This window comes from Saimiri boliviensis, chromosome 1 (assembly GCF_048565385.1).
Source record: "Saimiri boliviensis isolate mSaiBol1 chromosome 1, mSaiBol1.pri, whole genome shotgun sequence".
In the NCBI taxonomy this organism is placed as follows: domain Eukaryota; kingdom Metazoa; phylum Chordata; class Mammalia; order Primates; family Cebidae; genus Saimiri; species Saimiri boliviensis.
This window is the reverse complement of record NC_133449.1, coordinates 249,162,278-249,188,770: the sequence shown is the minus strand read 5'-3', so window position 1 is coordinate 249,188,770 and position 26,493 is coordinate 249,162,278.

Sequence of the window (26,493 nt, the reverse complement as noted above, 5' to 3'; positions counted from 1 at the left end):
TTTTGTTACTTAGGTGTGGAAAGTTAGGTTTTTCCTTTCAATTTAGTTCTAGGAAGTCAGCGTGCAACAGCCTTAGTTTTCCTGCCTCCAGACCCTATTCTCCTGCCTCAGTATCGCCTTAGGTTCTCTTCACCTCTGTCAAGACTCCAAGCCTGCTACTGTTGTCTGTATTTTCTTGGAAAAAATATATATAACTTCTTCATGACTATTTTTCTATGCATAAGCTAATAAAAGTGATAATAATACTGGTTTCAGGTTTCATAAGATTAACCCAAATATCCAGTAACCTACTACTGTGGAAGAAGTGGCTGGAGCTGCATTAAACATACTGCAACAAACTACAAAGGAACATCAGAACAACTTTGGCTCTGATATTCCTGGGCTACTGGGCTAGCTCTGTATTACTTATGCATATAATGTTCAATGTGAAAGAGGAAAAAGCAAAAACAAAAACAAAACTGTCTCTTGTTTGAGGCTTATTTACATAGGTTTTCTGTTACTCGCAGTTAAACTTAGCTCCTAGCCAATAAAATAGCTATCTAAAGTCAAAGGCCCTCTGAAATGCCAACTCCTCTATAACGTTCTCTCTCCATATCACAGCTATGTTCTAAAACATATTTGGGGAAAGTGTGTGAGTATTGTTACCTCCATTTTTCATTTTTATGTAGTCATACTCACAAGGACTCTGTTGACATGAAGTATACAACCTTATCCAATAGAAAGAATGTTTAATTATTCCAGAGAGCCCGATGCCATATTTCTGAGAGGCCATGACAATGCATCCCTTTGCAAACAAGAATGAATTGTTTCCCTCTAAGTAATAGTGGTAGATAGAAATAGTACAATAGATGTAAAAGGCAACAAGAAATTATCAGATCCATTCCCCTGTAGTCTGCCAGACGAATACTTTGCTCTTGAAAATTGGCAAGTCTGTAATTGACTATCCAGGCATTGCCTGATCTTTGGGGTAAAGTAGAGGAGAGTTAGAGTAGTGGGGGTTGGGTCAGAGGTCATCATTCAAACCAATCAGAAGGGGAAAATAGCTGGAAAGGTGCATGTGGGAGATTTTAATAGGCAATCATGGCAATGACCCACCTCACTTGCTTCATTCACATGGCCACATTTATGCATACAGGGGCTTGAGGAATAAAGTTTCGTGTCTCCAGCAAAAAAATGTAAATACATTTTGATGAAAAACTAACAGTTTCTGTTACATGGTTTCTGTTTTCCCATGACACAAAAGCACCCATTCATTAGATCGATAAATGTTTATAGAGTTCTTACCTTTATTGCTTGTAATCTACTTTGGGAGAAACACTATATAATTAGAATTGAGGTAAGTACATGGAGGAAAAGTACAGAGCACCATGAGAGTGTGTAACAGGATATCTGACTTAGAGTGAAGAATCAGGTGAAGCATCCCTGAGAAGGGGACATGAGAGCTGTCAGCTGAAAAATTAATGGACTTGAACAACCACATGCTGTTATTTGTCATGAAACATTCCTTCCTTCCTTCCTTCCTTCCTTCCTTCCTTCCTTCCTTCCTTCCTTCCTTCCTTCCTTCCCTCCTTCCTTTCCTCCCTCCCTCCTTCCTTCCAATTATCTCTGTGGTTTGTAGTAAAGGAGAAGTGACATCTATAACTTAGTGGAATGGGTAAATATTTATATCCTCCATTACACGAGTCCTATCATACAGTTTTATAACAGGTAACCAATGCATGCACAAACCTGGTACCCTGCCTCAAGCTTCAACCAACTATTGTAACAACAATAAAAAACTAGTTGCATTTCAAGCTCTTTTAGAAACAGAATTGGGAGTCAATGTACCCGACTGATGTAATGGGGATTACTGGAAAGAATCAGAGGGAAATAAGGAAGCACTGAAAACTCTCAAAAGCAATATTGCTAAGCTTTATGGAAAATGGAATATCGGTTTAGAACACAATAGACAGCTTCCATAGTCTGCCTTCCACATGACTCTTCTCTCAATTTTTATTTCCCTCTCTGTTTCTACTCAAGCTCCTTTTACCAACACTCTTCTCCCCTTTTCTCTACTTCTTGCTTCTTTCTTACCTGCTGCTTCTACTGACACATAGATTCCGGTTGTCACTTTCTTTCCCTGTGCTTAGCCTTTGAATTATTTTAGTGCCTGTGTCTGCTTATCTTTCTACTACCACTATCTATTTGTATGTTTTATAGTCGTTGGCCCCAGTAAACAAGAGGCTTGGAGGCATTAGTCATTGTTCCCTGGCCAGCCTATAGGTGGCTACCTTAGATGCAAGAGCAAGTCTCTGGTCAAATAAACTGTGCATGGCCAGGGTGCAAAGCATGCCTGTGACTCTTCATAAAATGTATGGGAATTCATTTTTACTTCTGGTCAAGATGTGGTGGTCAAGATGTATCAGATTATTTATTCTGTGTGAAGTAGTAACTCAGGCACAATATATAAAATCATTCTTAGATATTGAACATCAGTCAGTGAAGGGCAGTGATTGGTGAAAGAGGGAAACAAGTGAGTTCTATAATCAACAGGCCACAGCCAAAGGCAGAGTTTGGTGGTCTTTTTTAGCTGGAGATACGGAGCCGGGAGTAAGGAGGAATTGGGGGCACCTAGGGTTTACATGAATTAGAACTGATTGCCTGAATAGTGGGGCAAATTAGCCTTAGGCTAAAGGTCTAGTCCTACCTTACAAAATTTAAAAAAAAAAAATTAGAAGATTAAATTGTTTTTATATAACTGCATACCAGAAAAAAAATTAGGAATATAAAATAATTCAGAAATATCTAGCACTTAACAAAGTAAAGTTTATAATGTTTGGTCTCCAATAAAAAATATCAGATATGCAAAGAAGCAGAAAAATATAACTCATAATGAGAAGACAGATGAGTCATAAAACAGTCTCATAAAAAAACACAGGTTACAGAATTAGTAAACAAGTTAAAAGTTATTATAACTGTATGCTGTATATTCTAGATAAGAGTGAGCATTTAAGTAGAGACAAGGAAGGCATAGAAAAGGTTCAAATGAAACTTATATAAATGAAAACTATAATACCTGAGAGAAAAATACAATAATGACCTTGAATAATAAAACATCAATTAACTTGAAGACATAGTGATAGAAAGTATTCAAAATGAAATACACAGTTAAAAAAGACAAAAATACAAATAAGCAGAGCATCTCTTGATTATAAGATATCTTCAAACAACCAAATATTTACCTGTCATGGGAATCCCCATTGAAGAAGGTGTGACAGAAAAATATTTGAAGAATTAATGGCCAAGATATGTCTAAATGTGATGGAAGTGTTAAAGCTGCAGATCCAAGAAGCTTAAAAAGACCTGAGCACAAAAGACATTAGAGAAAACTATATCAAAGCAAATTATTTAAATTGCTTAAAATAAGAATAAAGAAGTGTGAAGGAATGGTATACAAAGAAATGAAGACTACCAGAAACTGTTAATAAGTGGATAAATATAAGTGACTCTTCCCACATCTCTCTTCTCTAGATGTGTTCATTGCTCCAATGAAAACACACCTTTCTGTATATTCAAGTTAAATGATAGTCTCTCTATTCCATTAGTTTGTTCTTTTTAATCAGTTATAATTATGTGAAATATTATTTATTTAATCATATGTTTTAAAAAGTTGTTCATTGAGTTAGGAACACTTTCTGTTCTGTTCAACTGTTTCTCTGTGTGCTGAAACAATGTGCATGTCACAAAAAATATTGGTGGGTGGGAAGATGGGAGGAAGAAAGGGAGAAAGAGAATTCACAATGTGGCATAATAAGCAATCAGCATTTAAATCCCCTGGGTATGTTTTAATTTTAAAATAAAAGTTAAATGTAAAAAATATGAACCTATTAAAATTTGTGGGGGAGATAAAGGTGTGTCCCAGGAGGCTCTGCTGCTCAGAACCATAAAGTGAAGTCTAGTTATTAGGGATAAGCAATTTCTGAAAGAAGGTACTTCTTTATTTTTTCCAATATGTAAAGTCTCCTCTGATTAAATGAATTTGTTTCTGAAGTGCTTGTGGTTAGTGTGTATGTGTTTTACTACTAAAACACTTCGAACAAAGCAACAACTGATTCAATCAGCAGCAATGGGTGAATCTTTAGAGATCTTGGGGTCTTCACCTGAGTTGGAGTAGGAAAGTTGGGGTGGAAGAAAGGAAAGCTGGGAGATTTCTAGTTTTAGGAATAAGAATTAAAGGTTACAATCCTAAGCTTTTTCTATTCCTTCAGATGGGAATCAAAGCTACAACTATTATGTCTTGGATAAAATTTAGAATGTTTTAAATTTCTCTACATTCATCTCCAGTTTGTTACCCCTAAGGATTTTAAATGAAAATCTTATAATGGAATAAATCTGTTTGTCTTGATAGTGCAAAGAAGGAGGGATCTGGAGAATCTGGCCCGTTCTGCATTGAGGGATGGGGTGGGGAAAGGAACAAAACTTAAAATTCCAAAAGCTGAAAGGGTAGAAGTATATGCCAAGAGAAAAAAAAAGAAGAGGTAAGGAAGATCATTCTCAGAAGAGGCCTTGGACTGAACTGTGAGGAATCCTACAAGGAAGCCCATGAGGAACTTCCCTGATTTGTTTTTAGTAATTCTCACCATTCCAACAACCACTCAGTGTGTGGGAGAAAGAAGCAGTCAGTTTGACCTTCAGCCTCTAGCTTGTTTGTTTCAATGCAGAATCCTGGGCTCTATACCAGACCAAATAAATCAGCCTCTCTGGGGGGCAAGCCCCAGAATCTGAATGGCTGCTCAGCAATCTTGATGCACACTAAAGTTTGCATGAGGATTCTAGAAAATGATTAAAATAAATTGGCCAGTGATCCATAAAGTTCCATCACTGGTACCCTTAGAGTCTACATTATTGATAACATTGAAATAGAATCAGTGTGTAAACACATTATGGATTAATTTTAAGCGATATGACTCCTCCTAAGTTACTGCGTCCTTGCTATGGGCAAGTGAGAAAAATTTCTTTGCAGGTCCATCCAGAAATTATTCTAGAACTGAAGTTACACTCTGGATAAATCACACAAAAGAGACTTTAGAAACTAAGGTGAGGAATGGCCTCCTATCTAGCCCTCTTGAAAAGAGAATACTGTGAATGAGAAAATGTCTTTCAGAGAGCAAAAAGTGACAATTGCCACAAGATCTCTTAGTCCTACCTATGTGAAATTTTGGAGCTGGTTTTTTACCTGAGCCCCGGGCATTTGCACTGGCTCCAACAATAACTACTTCCTGCCAACTATTAGTTCTAGGGGCCCAGAACAGTTTATTGCTGGTCGGTTTTTTTTTTTTTTTCTTTTTCTTGACTTTTCTAATTAAAGAACTGGAAAGACTATAAATGAGATTTATTTCCTTTAAAACTCACAAAATGTATTCCAATTCCAAAAGTCACTCTCCGATAGTGGCAGGAACTGGCTTGTCCATCCTGAGATTTCTCTGTGAACATCTCTTTGTCTTTAGCAGAGTAGAGACCTGAGGACAAAGGAAGGATCTAATAACTGTTACTAGACCAAAAAATACGTTGCGACATGTGCCCACCACCCTACAGGTTTTTTATTAACTGTTGGCAACATTTTTAGAGAAGTTCTTCAGGTTATAATTATTGTACGGTACTTGCATGCCAAGCTTTTAAACAACAACAACAAAATGTAATGCTGCTTTTTGACAATGCACAATATATTATTTGCAGAATTACTTAAACATAAAGTGCTTTTCTAAAGGCCAGCAATATAAAATTATGCCTTGTTTTATGGGGGTGGGGGGAAACTACCAAATACTGGCAATTGTATGGAGTAAGATCCTTTTTCAAAGCTGCATCTCAGTCATGCCTCCTGCTTCAGGAGAAAAAACAATGAAACCTTTGTGGTATGTTAACATCTCACTGAGCAAAGGGCTTAAGTCAAAAGGAAACAAAATTAACCTAAGATCTCTCTATATTTTTTTACTTTAAGAACGAACACAAAGTCGAATATACTATAGATCATCCACTTAAATGTGGTGTAGATCCTATTGGTCATACACTTTGGTTGCTGAAAGAGATTGAGATTATAGAAAGTTTTCTTGCCTTCAAATGATTAAAGCAATCATCGAGAATCAAAAAACTTAAATCGCTTCCCCAAGATTTCACCATTACTTACTGATCAAGCTAAGACTAGAATTCAGATTCTCTGAAGATTTGTCCTGTATTCCAACCATTTTCTCAAAGTTAACATGAAACTACAAAGCCCTCCTTTTGGGACACAGCACAGTACCAAAGAAAGAGGGAGTGTTTTGGAGTCTGGTACACTCAAACACAGATTCTGACTTCATTTACCAGCTACAAGGCCTTGGGAATTTATTTTAGCTCTCTGAGTCTCAGCCTCCTTAGCAGAAAATGAAGTTGCTAATGTTTAGTGCATAGTGGTTTATTCAACAAATATTTGAGCAGCTACACGGAGCCAACCACTCCTTTAGGGGAGTGGGAAGACAACAATGGACAAGATAAGAGTTCTTATCATCATGGAGTTTATATTCTTGTCAGCACCTAGGAACAATAAATGAATAAACAGATAAAGTATATAGCACACCAGATAGTGGTAAGTGCTGTGGAGAAGGTAAAGTAGAGAATGAGGCAAAAGGATGTATGGGTAGATGGGTATGTGTGATGTTAAATAAAATAGATAAATGAGATAGTCTGAGAAGGCCCTATTGATAAAGGGATCGTTAAGGAAATTGGTGAGGGATAAGAACATTCAGAAAACTAGCAAACCAATCCTCCTTGGGGGGAAACATACTTGGTCTACCAGAGTAACAGTACAGAGGTGGTGTGGTTGGTGCAAAGGGAACCAGAATGAGGGTGGTGTGGTGGAGTGATGGCCTGGGTGGGGACCCAAGGAGATATCCTATAAAGTCTGTAGCCATTGTAAGCATTTTAGATTCCATTTTAAATAAAATGCAAAACAACTACAGTGCTTTGAACAGAGGAGTGACATGGCTAGACATATATTTTAGAAGGATCACTCTGGCTATTGTGTTAAAACGAAGTATAAGGGCAGGAAGGATAGAGGCCAGAAGATCAGGTAGAAGAATATTGCGGTTACCCAGAGGAGAGATTATAATAAAAAGAGGTCAGATTAGGGATATAACTGGAAGAAATAGCCAACAAAATTTGCAGAGAGATTAGATGTTGACTATGAGAAGAAGAGGGGAGTCAAACACGAATGCAAAATGCTTTACCTATGCTGTTAGAAGGAGGGAAAAGGACTCAGGAGATGCAGGTGCAGGGAGGATTCTAAGACATATTAATAAAATGGATTTTAGATATGGAAATTTTGAAATGCCTCTAGATCATCAAGAAGAGCTAATAAGCAGCCAGGAAGATGGTCTTGAGGTTCAGGGTGAAAGATCTACCTTGGAGACTCACCAGCCAATACTGTAGTTGGTATTTAAGGCCAAGAGACTAATCACACACTTTCAGGGGGAAGTGTAACTAGACTGAATCCTGGGGTATGCCCACATTTAGAGGGTAAGGAAGTGTACAAATCACAAGAAATTGAGAAGTAAGGGCTGAGAGATGACAGGATAAGCAGGAGTATGCAGTAAGCAAGAATTTAAGTGAAGAATGTCTTTCCAGCAGGAGGGAGTGGTCAGCTGTGCCCAATGTTACTAAAAGGTCAAATAGACCAAGGACTAGGAATAATCATTGATTTTAGCTAAATGAAGGTAATGCACAACCTCGGTTGGTAGGATGATGTTTAAGAAGCCTAAATGAAATGTGTTAAAGTGATAATGGTAAACTTGGGAAAGAAAAAACCCAACCCATCAACAGCAAAATGAGCAAAACTGAATGTAAAATAGCTCACAGAAAAGGAAATGTAATGTGGCAAACAAAATACAAGTCATATAAAAATATACTCAACCTTACAATAAAAATAATATAAAATAATACAATATTGAGATACCGCTTCTCATTTATTAGACTAACAAAAATGCACAAAAGTTTAAAAACAAAAACTGATGCAAGGTTATAAAAAAAATAGGTACTCTGAGACATTGTCAGAATTAATTTCAAATGATAGACGCCTTCTGGAGAGGAATTGTACAAAATATGCATATATTGACCCTTTGACCCAATAATCCCACATCTAGGAAACTATCTCAAATATAACCTGGCAAAAATATGGAATTATAGATATACAAGACTTTATTCCTTGCAGCAATACTTGAAAAAGCCAAAGACAGGAAACAACGTAAATGTCTATTAATAGGACTATGAAGGTTTAAAAGGGTATATAATATTTTATATTACAAACACATATGATATATAAATATGTGTATTATATTGTATATTTTAATATAATTTATTATACATAATAATATATTTTATATGTTTATATGTGTGCATGTACATATATATGTGTATGTGTGTGTATATACATATATGCATGTGTGTATATGTGTGTACACTTACTATTTTAAAAGAGTAACAAGAGAAGGAAAAAACAAAAACTGGAAAATAGTTACCTTAGCTGGAGGATGAAAACAGGTAATACCATAGAGGGGACAGAATTGAAGTTATTGAAGTGACGCTTACTTAAACATATATTGCTTTTTATTTATACGGAAATGATTGAGATGTCTTACATAAAGTATGAAATAAAGTAAAGGGGGACAGGAAAAAGTAAAAGGAAATATATTTAGATAATAACAATCCTGGAAATTAATGGGGAAAGAATAACCTAACTGTATATCAGTGTCCATTGATTGTAAAATATAATATTTTAACTAACCATCACTTGTACATTCCTGCTGAGATATAGTTATTATAGAAAAATGCCAAATGAAGCTTAACTACATTAGTATTATTGTTGAAATCAATATTTGCATTCACATTATTTTCAAAGCATTTTTATGTATTAGGATTAAGAAAATAAATACATCAATATTATTGCAAATAAATATTTTCAGTTTAAGAGAAAACAGATACAAGTAAAAGAATCAAAGAATTAACCGAAAAGTCTGTAATTTTACATTTGAATATAGAACAGTAGTATGAGCTCATGATGTACTCTTCTCTTTCAAAAATATAAATCTTAACTTCATTCACTGAAGAGCCCTAGAAGTGATGAAACACTATTAACAATCAACACTCCTAATGCCCAGACTGTGATCTCCAAATCCCATTTCCAATGAAGGAACCAGGTTCTTTGGAGAAAAGACTCATTATAAATCTGAGGCAGAAAATATACAAAATGAACCAAGGATTTTTTTTTTAACAAACTAGAAAAATGTAATAGGGTCATATTAAAAGGACATGACAGCCAAATTGAAGGAGCTCTTACTAGGAAGGGAAAAAGAGGGCAATAGGGGCATCAAAAACAGTAACAACTGCAATAGTTAAAACTGCCAACTCTATGAAAACCTGTGAATCCATAATATATTCAATGGAGAGAATGCAAAAACAAGAACTGGAAACAACCAAATTACACAACCCCATTGAAGAAAATCACATTGAAGAAAAGCTTTGTGATTGCTGGATAAGAAGTGTGACATAAAGAGAGGGTGTGTGTGTGTGTGTGTGTGTGTGTGTGTGTGTCAATATGAGAGAAGTACAGCATGCTTGCATGCTGATGGAAACAATCAAACAAAGAGGGGAAAACTGATGGTGCAAGACAGAGTGGGAATAATTTACTGCTGAAGCAGTATCTATAAGTAGGTAAGAGGTGAGGGAATCCAATACATGGAGGGAAGAGTAGGCCTAAGTGGGAGCATGGACAATGCATCCATGGTGACAGGAGTGAAGAGAGAGCACATGGCATACAGGCTGGCAGTTGGTAGATGGGTTAGAAAGGATGTGGATGCTCTCTTTTGATTGCTTCAACTTTCTCAGAGAAATAGAAATGGGAAAGACAATGGAAGAAAAGGTGCTGTGGGTCTGATTAGAATGAAGATGTGAAATAGTTGTGTAGGGAGAGTGGGAAGAGGGAGTGGATTGAGGAAATACAGTAGAATTGCCAGGCAGAAGCACAATTTCAGTGGGGTTGATTGCTTGTGAGTCTGAAGAGAGCTGAGGTAAAATGACTGTGCACTGCCCTCCAGCCACAGTCAGCCAGTGTATATGCAAGTGTATTCACAGAGTAAGCAATGAACTGTACTTAACCAATGTGAGGATTAACTGGGATTTAACATGTAATATAATGCATATATCAGGTGCTTTATATTTATTAATTTATATTTCCCTTCAATTTAACTATCTGACTAGGAAATCATATCATTGGCTGTTTGCCAATGATATGATAGTATACCTAGAAAACCCTAAAGACTCTTCCAAAAGACTCCTGGATTTGACAAATGAATTCAGTAAAGTGTCAGATTACAAAATCAATGTACACAAATCAGTAGCACTGCTGTATATCAATAATGAGCAAGCTGAGAGTCAAATCAAGAAGCCAATCCCTCTTACAATAGCTGTAAAATAAAATAAAACACCTAAGAATAATCTTAATTAAGGAGGTGAAAGATGTCTACAAGGAGAACATACATAGATGACATACGCAAAGCATAGATAACACAAACAAATGTAAATATATCCCATGCTCATGGATTGGAGGAATCAATATTGTAAAAATAATCATACTGCCTAAAGAAATCTACACATTCAATGCAATTCCTATCAAAATACCAATATCATTTTTCACAGAATTATAAAAAAACAATCCTAAAATTCATATGAAATAAAAAGATCCCAAATAGTCAACCCATGCCTAAACAAAAAGAACAAATCTGGAGTCACCAAATTCCTTCACTTCAAATTACACTATGAGGCTATTGTTATGAAAACAGCATGGTACTGGTATGAAGTAGATACATAGATCAATGGAAAAGAATAGAGCACTCATAAACAAAGCCAAATATTCACAAACAACTGATCTTCCACAAAAGCATACGAAACCATAACTTGGGGAAAGGATACCTATTCAATAAACAGTGCTGGGAAACTGGATAGCCACTTGTAGAAGAAAGAAACTGGATTCTTATACCTTATCATATACAAAAATCAGCACAAGATGGATCAAAGACTTAAATGTAAGACCTGAAACTATACAAAATCTAGAAGAAAATCTAGGAAAATCTCTTCTGGACATTGGCCTATGTAAAGAATTTATGACTAAGACCACAAAAGCAAATGCAACAAAAATAGAAATAAATATATGGGATCTAATCAAGCTTAAAAGCTTCCACACAGCAAAAAATAATAATCATTATTAAACAGACTATATACAAAATGGGAGAAAATATTTGCAAACTGTGCATCCAACAAAGGACTAATATCCAGAATCTACAAGGAACTCACACAAATTAGTCAGAGAAAATCAAAAGATTTCATCGAAAAGTGAGCAAATGACATGAGTAGACATGTCTCAAAAGATATACGATTCCAAGACATTTTCATAAGATCACTTGGCTAATAAGTGAAGTCAAGATACACAAAGACTAAGCTTTTAGCCCACTTCAGTGGGCTACATAAAAGAATAATATGAGGAAAAAGATCAAAGAAAGTTATCTTTACAAATATAATATATTGTAAGATGATAAGTATTAAAGTTATATAGCATTGCTACCAAAATTGATCTATATGACAATATAGAAAATTCAAAATTGTACTCAATCACAAATAATGATTACATAATAATTTCCCATTAAATAAAGCAAGCTCCTCACAACAATAGAAAAAAGGCTTATATTGATCTGATTGATATGATTGATCTATATACTTACAGTTCACAGATAAAGGCCAACTAGACAAAAATATTTCAATATTTTATAAGAATTGGTGAGTTATTATCTAAATTCATTTCACTCGGCAAAATGACACAATGTGAATTAATTTCTTTTCCAAGTTAGTAGTAATATAGATATTCTATGGTAAATGGGCTGAATTTTATTTGCCCAAGTATTGGCATATATTTTAGAATTTTTAATACATAGGCTTAATATAGCAGTTTTCTAGGTCTTCCTTAAAATTCCATAAATTGAATGGCTTCAACAACAGAAATGTACTGTCTCCCAGTTCTAGAGGCCAAAAGTCCAAGATCAAGGTGTTGCCTCGGTTGGTTCCTTAAGGAAGCATCTGTTCCAGGCCTCTGTCCTGGGCTTGTCTCTATGCCTCTTCATATCGTCTTTCTTCTATGCATATTTCTGTGTTCAAATTGCCCTTTTTATAAGATCTTCAGTTAGATTGGATTAGGTCCAACCTGATGACCTTATTTTAATTTTATTTCCGTTGTAAAGACCCTATTTACAAATAAGGTCACGTTCTGGGGTCCTGAGGGTTAGAATCTCAACATGTCTTTTTTCGAAGGGGGATCACAATTCAATCCATAACGCTTAATATTTGATTATAAACCAAAGTAGCCACAGACACTTTCAAAAGCTTTTCTGTTGACCTCATTAATGTTTTCTCAAGTAGGTCCTATTTAATTAATAATGTGTGTCAAATTCCTCTGTTAGAATTAGTTGAGATATACTTATACTTAAAACCCCAGCCCAACATTCTTCTGAGTGACATCAGAGTCTCTCACTCATTTTGTATGGAGATAGATTTTATCAAGATGAACAAAACCCATTTCTTGGAACTAGCCCAATATTTCTGCAGTTGTATAAGAACAACCTTCATGTTTTGAAAATTCCAATGCATGAAACAAACACAGCAATCTTATATGAGGCACACTCCTTCACAACAACATGGAACTCACAATGGGGAAACAAGCACTTTGCATGCAAGGCAGAAGGAAATGGGTTAGGGAAACAGAAATTGGGTGTGGACAAGAATCTGTGGAAATATAAAGGGAAGGTGGAATCTCTGTCCCGTAATCCCAAGATGTCTGGTCTCAAAGTCTGTACTAGTCTGTTCTCATGGTGCTATAAGGGACTGCCAGAGACCGGGTAATTTAAAAGGGAAAAGGTTGAATTTACTCACAGTTCTGCATGGTTGGGGAGGCCTCAGGAAACTTACAGTCATGGTGGACCAGGAAGCAAACACGTCCTTCTTCACAAGGCAGCAGGAAGGTGAAGTGCCAAACAAAAGAGGGAAAGGCCCCTTATAAAACCATCAGATCTCCTGAGAACCAACTCACTATCAAGAGAATAGAATGGAGGAAATTGTCTCCCTGATTCAATTATCTCCTCCTGGTCCCTCCCATGACTTGTGGAGATTATGGGAGCTACAATTCAAGATGAGATTTGGGTGGGGACACAGCCAAACCATGTCACAGCCAAGAGGCAATTTGGCCGCACCCCAAAGCCCAAATAACACAACTCCTCACAATACTTAGTGGATTGTCTACCAGAACTTAAAAAACCTCCCTATGGTCAGCAAAAACATTCATCTGTTTATCACCTGTCATAGAATCAGTAGCTCATTAGCTTTAACCTTTGGTCCAGAATTGTGCTCAATCACAAATAATGATTATATTTCATCGTTAATAAACCATGATTATAATAATTATTTTATCATTAATTATTAATAATCAACTATTTCCATAAATCTCCACTATTGTCATATTTAGCCATCATCTCCTGTCTAGTTCACTACATGTATTCCTATCTATAACTTTACAATAGTCTCAGGCTAATCTATTTTTCACAAGGCAGCCACACACATGTTTGAAATGCTTCAAGGAGCTTTTCAATAAAATCCAATGTACTCACCAGAATCTGAATCAGCCTTGTTTTCCCTTCATTTTATGTTACTCTTCCTCTTGACCTCTGGATTCAGTGTCCCTATTCTCCCTTTGGTCTCTTGCATATTCCAAATAGTTTCTGGTCTCAGGGTCTTTATACACTCTTTTCCCTCTTTCTTGAAACTGAGCTAACCTTAGCCAGTATTCTTCTATACAATCATACTGGTTGTAAAAACAGTGAAATATCTCTCCATCCATTGTTAAGTAAATGTAATGCCATGTTCCTATATGCCACACATACATTCATTTTGCTCATTTTCAGGGATCCCCTAGACCTCTACAACTACTGAGCAACTAAAGGAATAATGCCTCGCCCTGTGCAAGGCATGTAGAACTCTGTGTCAGTCAGGGTTCAATCAGAGAAACAAAATCTTCAAAAGATGTATATTACAGGTTTCATTGCAATAAATTGGTTTCCACTGTTGCAAGGGCTGGCAAGGCAAGTGGGAAATCTGTAGAGCAGGAAGGAGAGGCTGGATGTCTCAGGTTTCAGCTGAAGTGGTAATTCATAGCAGAATTTATTCTCTATGCTGTTCTTCCTTTTCATGTTTAAGATCTTTCAGCTGATTAAATAAGGTACATCAAGATTACCTAAAATAATCTCCTTCACTTAAAGTCAACTGGTTATGCACATGAGTCATATCAACAAAATACCTTCACAGCAATACCTAGATTAGTATTTGAATAATTGGGGTTTGTAGCCTACCTAAATTGACAGATGAAACTTATCACAGCAGACATTGTTCCAGCACAGCAGCTGCCAGTTGTCTACCTTATTAGTAGTTCAGTAGTTTTTAATATTATCACTTCTTGGAACCCCTCCCACAACCTTGCTCTTCAGATAGTGGGCTCCATTTTTCTTCTCATCCTTCAGGACCCCACTTAAACGTCACATCGTCACAGAGAGCTTTCCTCACTACCCTTTTTGAGTCGGTCCCTCCTCAGTCAGTTTCCATCTCTGACCCTACTTCTTCCTCTTCACTGCTCTTGCCACAAGTTATTTACATGATGCATTTTTCTGCCTTCCCCACAGAACTGTGTATCCCATAAGCATAAAGGCTTTTGTTTATACAGTATAGTATATTGAGATTTAATTGCCATAGCTGACACATAGTACCGGCTCAATGAATATTTGTCAAAGGAGTCAATGTCATCAGAGGTTACTGTCGTTTTACTGAGGCACAAAGTGCTGTGCACTCACACATTCCTGACTTGTGTTGCCTGGAAGCCTTCAATCTTCAGAATCCCAGTTAATTAGAAGTCATCATTCTGGCAAAAGCAGAGGTTCAATACAGACACATTGGAAGATCATTGCTTTTAGAAGAAATCACTTAAAAGTGGCTGATCTTACCTCAGATCCACAATGCGGGTTTCATATTTTTATTCATATATACAGACCTGTCTTATCTCTGAAGCTTAACCCATGCCAGCTCTCACTGAAGTAAGGGGCATTTGTTGCAATTGTTGATTTGATGGTAAATGCTTGCCAAAAAGAGTAGACACAACTTATGAACCGTTGTTGAAGAGATGGTTTTCCTTCTTAGAAGGCCCTGGGCAGAGCAATGATCAAATAAAACGCACAAGTGTAGAACCTCACAAATTGGAAAGAGTTCCCAAAGCTCACCCCTCACCACTACATCTAACAAGTTGGCAAGCATTCCCAAAGCTCACCCTTCACCTCACTCCAGGATGTGCAAAGGGATGCTCCAGTTGCTCAGGACCTTATCCATTCCCACACTGCCCACTACCTCCAATCTTTGCCCTCTCTTCTGACTCAATGGCACGTTTAAGACATATCTACCCTTAGCTTCCCGGTTCTGTGCCTGAGGTATTGGACGGTAATGCCTGCTTGTATCAGTGGACTTTCTCATATGCTAAACAAGGGTTTTATCATAGTTTTCAATAAGTAGATATTTTCCTCCTTCTTACTTGCTAACAAATACATACCTTTTGAGTCACTAGTGAAAAAGCCTTTAGGGGATTTGTGCATTTAAGAGGCTTTTCATTATTCGTACTTTCCAAGATAAAGTAAGGAGGTTATTAGACACTGTGGTAAAAGAGCTTTATATATTGGGGTAAAAAAGGGACAATTTCAAAAAGAGATAAAACTATTTCTGTCTGCAGCAGTTCTGCTGACGACATAATGATGACCCTAGATAGAGAAGAGTAGAGTGTGGGTTAGAGTGAGGTACTATGTCTAGGTTATCTGAAAGAAGTCATCAAGCAATAATATGCAAACAAAAGTTTCTTTATACTTTTATTTTTTGCCAGTCATCCTTCCTTATTTGTTTACTCTGCTATGGGAGTATGGCTAAGGTCAATTACAAAAATTAACTTTAGCTTCTCTGTTTAGCTTTAAACAAAGTGTATTTGGGGAGCCCATAAAATATCCCATGAAAGCAAGCAAGACAGTTGAAACTCAAAGAATATTGCATCTGTTGTGACAGATAGACACTTGCCTGAACCAAAAGTTTCAAGTAAGGCCCCATGCAGTGGCTCATGCCTGCAATCTCAGCTCTTTGAGAGGCTGAGGCAGGAGGATCGCTTGAACCTAGGAGTTCAAGACCAGTCTGGATAACATAGTGAGATCTCATTTCTACACAAAATAATAAAAATTAGCCAGGTGTCGTGGTGCAACCCTGTAGTCCCAGATGCTTGGAAGGCTGAGGTGGAGAATCACTTGAGCCCAGGAGGTCAAGCCTGCAGTGACCTATAATCACTCTCCTGCATTCCAACCTCGGTGACAGAGCAAGACCCTGTCTCTAGAAGAAAAAAAAATATGAAGTAGATAGTATGACTTTAAGGCCTGTAGTCCATATAGGGACTGTTTCTTCCTTCCAAGTGCTTATGTCTTCCCCTCAGATACAAATGACTCTTTCCCTTCCAGATATAACTCAAATCCTGCATAATCCCACTCACAATTATTTTTCACTTTCTTAATTCCTATAACACAATGGGCTTCTTGTCATGCCAACTTGTCCCATTATTTTTCTTTATATGTTAATTTATTTGTTCCCAAATTCAACGATAAATTCCTGGAGATTGTGCCATCATTTCTCATGTCTTTATTTCTTTACATCACTTTGCACAAATATTTTGCAATGTTTTGCAACCTAGTGAACTAATAATGAAGTTGTGGCAGAGATTACTAAATTCACCAAGATTTTCTTTCTCTTCTTTTTAGTCACAGAGCTAGATGGCATTTCCCAGCCTCGTCAGCAGGGAAATGAAGCCTAGTGACTGACTGGACCATTTTCAGGCTTGTTCCATATAAGCCTTTCCAGTTTCTCTCTCTCTGCCTCTTTTCCCTTCTTCTGGTAAAAATAATCCATACAGATTGGCACAGCCACATGATGAAAGGAGCTTAGGTCCTGAAATCACCTTGTTGAGGAAGCTGTCCACAGACCAGGACTGTGGTTGGACTATCAGCAAGAAATAAATATTGATTGTATTTAAGCCAATACATATTCATGGGTCTACTTGCTGTAGCAGCTTGCAGTAATCTAGTGCTACTAGTAATTCTAACAGAAGCAGCTTGAACTGGGCTTAATCCTTGGCTTACCACAATATGTGATTTATGTAAGTTATTTAATTTCTCTGAGACTCAGTTTCCTCATCTGTAAAATTTAGATAATGATGGCAACTATTTCAATCAGTTTGTTGTGAGAATTAAATAAGTGCATGCAACCACTTAAAAACAGTTCTAGTATCTGATGGGCACTCAGTGAATATCAATTCAGTATCACTCATGTGTGTGTTTAGGATTCATTCTTGACGAGAAGAAGCTATAAGAGAGTGCAGAAAAATGGCATCTGGATTTATTTTTATTTTATAACTATAATAATTGTAGAAGAAATTCTTTCAAGATGAGAAATATGCTTATAGGTAGGGATAGTATTCAGCAGGAGGTGTTGAGAAGGGTGAGACAAGTTAAACAAGATTCCACTAGAATATTCAAAAATATTCTTTGAATTCTTAGAACTTCCCTCCTGGCAGATATTTGAGACTTAGGTTAGAGTATGTAAGAAATTCACACTAGGCCAGACTAAACAGATTATTAGGAATAGACAATTATGCTATTATTAGGTTAAAGGTACCATCCTCTCTAGGCTGGGCTATTCAATACCTGGAGAGTTAGTCTGATTCCCATTGAGTATTAATGATTAAATGCCCAGTTGTTCATCTAACCGCTGGTTGCAAATATGCCAAAGCTGGGAGATGTTGACAATTGCTTGAATTTGTTTCAGTTTAGATGAAGGAATAAAGTAGTCATTATCTCTGCTGTTGGGTTCCATATACTTCAGTTTATAACACACAGCAGGCCCTCATGCAGCACACAATGAGAAAAATTGAGCAAGATAAAATTTAATTAGGCATATATGATAGGCTGAAAAAAATTTTGACATCTGCTTTTAGGCAATTTTAGGCTGCTTGAATTAATGTATTCATTCCTATTTTAGTAACCTTCTATCATCATTTTAAAAGTCTGAACATATACTTTATTATCATCTCATAAATTTATTCCTTTTATTTTCAGGAGAATTAACATTTTTTAAATGAGGGGGTTTGTGTGTGAGAGTGGGAATCTGCAGAAATGTATCCTAAGATGCAGGTGGTGTATCTAGATAAAACGAAAAATGATTGGAAATCATGCTATCTTCTGCTGCAATTTTCTATTAAGAAGATCATATAGATAGGTATTATTTAATTTTTTACATAAGGAAAAAAATAACAGGTTTTTTCATTACATAAGACCAACTTTCAAAATCTATTCCCCAAATCTGGAAACCAGGCAAGAAAAGATTTTTAAAATTCATCAAATGTAGAATGAATGTTTATTGCAGTATTGCTTGTATTTGCAACAATAAAAATAAATGAAAGCAAAAGCAACCACCCAATGGGCATCATAGGGAAATGGCTGGATAAATTATGCACATACACACAGTGGGATAATATTCAGCTATTGAAAAGAGTGAGATTGTACTGTATGTGGTTACTGGGAGAAAAATCCAAGATATATTTAAAAAAAAAAAAAGTTGCAGAGTTATGTGTATAGTGTAATTCCATATTTCTAAAAATAAAAATTCAGACAAAAACAAAACAAACTCCCTATATTTGTGAACATTTGTAGAAAAAAATATAAAAAAGAAATACAAAAGCTTTTGTATTGTTTACTCAGAGATATGGGCCAGCAGCAGTTGTGAGTGGAGTGTGTCCACTTTCTGTTGCTCCCTGCATTGTGTGACAGGGACAGGTTGGCACGGCCACCCCATCAACTGTGAATCTACTGTATAACATTGCGGGAGAAAAAGCATCAAAAATAAAAATACAACAATAAAAATAATACAAATTAAAATTAGTATAATTATTTATATTATATTAGCTATTACAAGTAATTACAGACAATTTAAAGTATTTGGGAGGATGTTCGTAGGTTATATGCAAATACTACCTCATTTTATATAACAGATTTCAGAATCTGGGGATTTTGGTATCTTCAGGGATCCTGAAACCAATCCTCGAGGACACCAAAGGATGGTAGTATTACAACTGCAGTTTTAAATAATATATCAGATTTTTTTTTGTCTTTAAATATGGAAAGTACTCTTGACATGTGAGAGGACATGAGGAACCACAGAAACAGGTATTTTTATAATTCCTAAGATTTCACAAAGCTTCAGTACTGTATGTCATGTCTCACTGTCCTGAATTTACAAAATTTTCATGTAACTCACATTCTGTCAGAAATAAGCAATGCTAGAAATGATTCTGGAAGCCACAGACACATTCCTTTCAAAAGTAATATGAAATAGTATATTGCAAATTGGACATATAAAAAGAGTTAAAAACAAGTTCATCTTAAAAAAAAAGGAGAATAAACCTTTTGATTATTACTAAGAAGACGGACTCCATGTTCCATTAATTGAAAAGAAAGAAGAAGGAAAGGAAAGGAGGGAGACAGGAAGAATATGAATCAGGGTAGTTTGACTGATATTTCTACTGCTGGGTGTTGTGGGAGGTCTTAAGACATTAGGTCGAAAGTAGGAGAGAGGCAGATGTGGTGGCAGTGGAGAGTTCCAGAGCATCCACCCACACTAGGTAGAGTGTAGATTGAGAAGGATTTGAGTATTTTCTTCTCTCTCATTCCCTTCTCCCCTCACCAAAGCATAATAAATTTAATTGGCACTAGGGCTCTAGAAATGCAATGGCCCTGCAATTGGGTTGGTGATTCTTCCCATTCATTACAGATGTGGTCATAGCCCAGGGGCATTGTACATGTACAAATAATACACCATCAGCTGGAGTGGAAAATTACAACCAGCTATATAAGATCCCAGGCACCCAGTGAGGTCATGAAGTGACTGCAGATGTCTCACTGATGGCATTCCTCATCTAATCACCCAAATTTATGAGCCACCACCAGTTGAAACTAGGTACATACTATAGAACTCCGCCACACTGCAGTGATAAAAGGAATACAGCCTACATTAAGAAGCAAAATGCAAGTTTGCCAGAAATGAAACGGTAGAAAGGAGGAGTGGTAGGAGCGAATCACAAAAAGAAGGAGTAGTTGTTCTGACTATTCAAAACAGTCTGGAAAGTAAGAGAGAATGTTAAATATGAATGATTCAAATTTGGGGAATGGTCTTAAGGAAGCCAATATTTCGGAAAGAAAGTGATGTGATTGAATGAATCAGTAAGGATTGTGATTTGAGCCTTGCATTTTGGATTGTTTGAAGGCAAAGCACATTTTAAATCAGGCTAGGGAGAAGACTGTTAGACCAAGCCTAAGAGGTGAATAATTTGTGTTAACCTTTATATCTCGGTAAAGGAGAGATGGCCATATAAAGCTAAGAAAAACGAGGGCTTTCAGAATAACAGGTTGGCAAGAAATCATGCCCCGTGGGAATTTTAGATTTCCTCTCCAAATCTCTGGTAAAATCCAACCTTTTGTTTTGAAACAATGCTCTATTCTCAAGTTCTTCTAAGGCGAACACTGCCTCTAGGATGGCTTGACATCTCACAAACTGAGCCCAAAAAAGTCTTCCCTGGAGTCGCACAGAGTCAGAATCTTGTCATCAATTTTCTGGGGCTTTATTTTGACAACATAGCCTGAGTGCAGAACCCAGGGGCCCTGTGGCCCAATAGCCCAATCTGCAGGAAGGCTGGAGTCCAGCTGAGCATTGGTCAGTCTCCAGTCAACCCTGTCCTCTTCCTCCCCAGTTCACAGAAGTGAAGCCTTTTATGAACGCTGGAAGAGAGGTCATCATTTTGACTGAGGTATTTGTATAATGTTTCCTAATCCCATGTTCATCTTGAATTTTCAGATTTCTGTTTTGATTGCCCATTCGTATAGGCAATAGCATCCAATCGTTTAAGTTGTCTATTTAGGTCCCAATGTAGATGGGAAAAATAATAATTAAAAAAATAAAAATCATTGCTAAAAATAATGATATAAAAATAACCATATTGTTTTACGTTAACTAAGATTTTATATTTAAATTCTAATGAATGGGGCATAAATATTTATCAAAGGGTCCACTTTGAAGCAGGAGGAAATGTCGGCAAACACATATTAAGTTGAGGTGTAAGAGTCAGTAAATATGACTATCAGGTCACATATCAGGCCATAAGAACATTCTCCACTTAATCCTTCTTTCATCATTTCTCACCTAAAGTTCTTGTTAAATAACACAAAGCTATTTTGAACTGATGTCCTTACCAAACAGGAAACTAAGGTTAAAAAGCATCTTTCTTTATTTTTCTTTCTTTCTTTTTACATTTCTTTCTTCTTCTCGCTGTCTCTTTTTCTCTCTCCCTCTCTTCCTTCCTTCCTCCCTCCCCCTGACCCTCTCCTTCCCTTTCTCTATTCTTTTTTTTTTTTTTTTTAATTGAAACAAGGTCCTGCCCAGGCTGGACAGCAGTGTCGGGATCATAGCTCACTGCAGCCTCAGCTTCCTGGGCTCCATTGATCCTCCCACCTTAGCCTCCTGAGAAGCTGGGACTTATACAGGAGTGCACCACTATACATACCACTTGTAAAAATTTTCTTCTGTAGAGGTGAGGTCTTGCTATGTTGCCCAGGGCTGGTCTCAAACTCCTGGCCTCGTGTTCCTCTCTCCTTGGCCTATCAAAGTACTGGGATTACAATGTGATCCAGCCAGAGAGCTACTTTAAATTAAAATACTAAAATATACAAATGCGAAATTATTTAAAAAAACATCTAACAGCAGTTAAACCAAAGTTTATAAATTGTTTTAGCACTAGGAAAAACTTGGAGAATTCACTTAATTACTTTGCTCTGCAAATGTAGGTGACCTGTCCAAGATCTCACAGAGAAGATCTGAAACTAAGAATTACTCTCCCAAGTTTCAAGCTAATATTCATTCTACTTATCTCTGTGGTATCAAGAGAAGTTATTCAACTTTTTCATGCTTCCGTTTCCTCAACTATAAAGTGGATATCATATTAATATCTAATTCATAGGGCTATTGTGAGAATTAAATATATTAATTGTATTTAAAGTGCAAAGAAGAGTACCTGGCATGTGGCAAATAGTCTGTAAATATTAGTATTATTATTTACTGTACTGCCTTTCAATTAATTTAATACTTAAAACAACCTTTTAAATTAATATTTTTGGCTGGACACAGTGGCTCATGCTTGTAATCCCAGCACTTTGGAAGTTCAAGGTGGGCGGATTACTTGTGGTCAGGAGTTCGAGACCAGTCCGGCCAACATGATGAAACCCCATGTCTACTAAAAATACAAAAATTAGCCGGCCATGGTGGTATGTTCCTGTAATCTCAGCTCCTCAGAGGCTGAGGTAGAAGAATCACTTGAACCCAGGAAGCAGAGTTTGCAGTGAGCTGAGATGGCCCCACAGCACTCCAGCCTGGGTGACAGAGAGAGACTCTGTCTCAAAAATAAATAAATGAATTCATTCATTAATTAATGTTTTTTAGTATTTAACTACTGGAAATGTAGGATTAGGTAGCAGTAAATCTTGGATAGGAATCAGGAATTTTTTCTTGTTTCTTTTCCTATTCCCAAAAATGATTCTGCAGACTGGCTTCCCTTTCTACTCCACATTACTTCTTAATCAATAAAGTTTGCAGTGATGAAGTAGATAAGATGTATGAATGAAGAAATACAATTTATCTCTCCTGTCTTAAATTAGATGTGAAGCCTAGAGTGTGACATTCACTGCCATTGTAATTATCATGACAAACTCATCAGGAATAAATTGAACTGACAAATCGAACTAGGGAAAAATACATATTCCGAATACAAGACCCTCTCAAGGAGTGTTATCTAATTTCACCCAACTGAATTAACTGCCTTCTGTTCCATGTGCCAGTATAACTTTGTTTACACTTACTTTTGAAACTAATCACATCAAGCTCCTGTATCCTCTTACTGCACTGCATTGTAAACTCTGGACAGCAAAGTCTGTGTCTTACTCATCTTCATTTACAGAATCCAGAACATCTTACAGCAGGTAAAGGTGTTCACTGAGTATTTGTTGAGTCCAATTCACAGAACTCACTTAGAAATAAGAACACACACTTCTTTAAAAATACCATTACTTATTGAGCACATATCAGGGATCTAAACTTGGCTAAATACATCATGATCATGTGAAAATGCTGTCATCATTTTCATTTTAGAGATGAGAAAAATTGAGGTACATAATGTAAATCCCAATACTATTTGATATTGCTTGGATTAAACACTCATTAATTTTATTATTTAATACCATAGAATCCCTTCTGAAGCAGGTTCTGACTTTATGAATGCACCCTCTTTAGGACAGTCAGTTGGTAATATCTTAACCCTTAGGGTCTTATATGAATAACACCAGCATTAAGAAGATTCCCAATACCCTCCGCTATGGGGTAATATTAAAAACCCCACCACAGTTCCCTGTTGAAAAGTTCTTGTGAACAGATATGACTCTCTGGATTGGTCTGGTTTGGCTTTGTTTTGTTGCTGTCATTGACCTGCCTGTTCTTCTGTTATGATACACCTTATGTAGGCTATCACAACATTGGCCATACCGGTAGAACTTGTCCACGTATGCTAATGGGATTGGCCTCCAACTACTTCTCTTCAGAACTGGAAGATGAACCAGCTCTTTTCTAGCGAGAACTGCAACGAGCCCTGCACGCAATGTGATGCATTAGTAACTGAGACAAGTCTGTTAAATTCCACTGTGACCTTTCAAAGGCTATAATTTGGAAAAGCGTACTGAATCTTTTGAATATGCTGCTTCCCCTGGTTTTTTTCAATCATATCATTTGTTTGTGATTCCTTTTCTTCTAATCTCTTAGCCATTTTACAACCTTCTGTTTCATTATCCTTTGCAGAGTCTCTGCAATATCTGACTTTTATAGCTTTCTCACAGTAAGAAGAATGGTGCCCATTTTAGTTATGAGTGTGTTGGGAGCTAGCAAAGCCGATAAATTACCTGCATATTAATAAACAAATCAAACTAGAGAGCATAATAACAGAATAAGTGTTTTAAAAATGATTTAATCCCCTAATTGAATGTTACCAACTGGCACATTGAAATACAACTTCTTTTCCTCTGAATCCATGGTTATCCATGAAAAACAAATGAATGTCGAGAAATGTTTAAAGTTACAAAGAAGCCCTTTTAAACCAAAAAAGCCTGCAGGATCTTCTATTTTCAGTGTAGAATCAGTGTGAAATGCAGATAATCATGCCAAAAGAGTAATGGAAGATACCCTGGGGGAGAATGTAAGAGGATAGCCAGTAAAAGCAACAGACGAAATGTAAGGCATTCAGTATAAAACCCAGCACATGCCCCTTCAAACCAAACGTAGTTTCTGAGTGCACAAATGTGGAACAGCTGGACAAGTATCTCAGACTCCTACACTGCCCCCGACTTCAGGGAACCCCAGATCAAGGCATTAACACTCACAGCAGAAGAGGAGGTCCCTGTCAATCCCACTCTTGTTTTTTCAGGGGGCTTGTTGAGCTCCATTTCCCTGGAGATACCATATTCTCACAGGCTCGTGCTGTGAGCCTTTCTGTATTAGAGGTATGACATATTGATTGGCAGCATAGTTATATGGCCTGTTGAGTGACTACCAGAGAAGCTAGTAGGCGCTTTCCTGTGGATCATCTTCCCCAAGGAGACTGTTCTTACGGACCTTCAAATGCCAGGGGTGTAAGAACATAACACTGAAGAGACTTTCCAAGGAAAAAGCATCAAAGACATTTCCTCTTGTCTTCCTGTTCTTATAAGTATACATCATGTCTAGGTTTAATTTAGGGAAAGGAACAAAGCAAAGAAGGGAGGAAACAGAAAAAAATATGGTCAGAGGGCCCTAAACTACAAAAGCACTGTCATTCAGATGGCAGCAATAAAGCAATGTTCTGGGAGCTAATAAAACACATCTGGCCTTGGTCATTCTCAATCTGCCAGAAATCTCTAAACTAGAAAGGTTTTTTCCCTTCAAATTCCTTTATGTTTAGATATCACAGTTTCTCAAATCTTGGAAGTGTGAGGTCTGTGAAGGTCCCAAAGGTGTAGGCAAGGCCAAAGGAAGCAAAGTCAGGTTTTGGATTCCAATTGCCACGTGGTGATTCCATGATTTTTAATTGGCTGATCACTATATGGCTGTCGGTATCTTCATCTTTAAAAATGGAAGCGGCAAATGCATTCTATGGGTGTGAAGAAGCAATACAATTTGTTGCAGCATAAACAAGAATTATGTAAATAATGTACTTGAATAGGTGCACATCCAGACAATGAAAGACAGCTCTGGCGAGTCCTATGAAACTGTCCTAATTGCTTTTCCAACTGTGAGGACTTTTAGCATCTAAAATTCAGGAGGATAATGGACTAGACTGTTCAGAGCTGGGATGTGTGTATGTGCCTATCGTCATGGCTCCACACAATGCTGAGAGCTCCATGAGTTTTGGTTCAGACAGATTTAAATCACTCTATTATGGTTTCTTTTCAGCTTGACCATAAACGTCTTCCAGTCCTTCACGGGGCTACTGCTTGCACTCCCTCTACACCCAGTCTTTCACTCCAGTCCACTCTCAGATAATCGCTGAATAACTTATTAGTTTTGTAAGGGCAAGGCCCCTTACTTCGTTTCATTTTTGCACTTAATTTTTATTTCACTTTTAGAATCAAAAACATCCTTGCATTCATTTTAATCCCATTCAGACGTGCACACTCTTCAGCTCCATCGGTGCACACACACACACCCCACTTAGTCCTACGCAAGAGCATGCTGTCTCAGGGGTGCCTTTACTTGAGCTAGATATTAAGAAGCAGGTTAGAACATCACGACTGAAGGGACATTTTTATCCTAAGGTGCCTGCTCTTGACATATTCAGACCTAATCTATTTCAGTACCTTCCTGGTATGCGGGAGCAGTTAAGTTCCAGAGTGACAGATGTCATATGATTGCTTAAAGAGATAATTGATTTTAAATAGGTGGCCACTTTTTTATTTTTGGTAGCACTGAGTTGGCTCCTCTTAAAACATCCAGGTAATACTTGGTGAGTATGACAAGGAGCTGAGAGGTCTGTAATAGTATGGGCTCCATTGCATGAGAAAGACTCATTAGAAATAGAAATGTGGGGGAGGGCCTCCTTATCCTCACTGTCCCTGAGCTGTCCTGTCCAGCAGGTGCCACCTCCTACTCAATAGCAAAGAAGGAGTTCACAATAGCTCTCCAGTAGCAACTCTGTTGTCATAA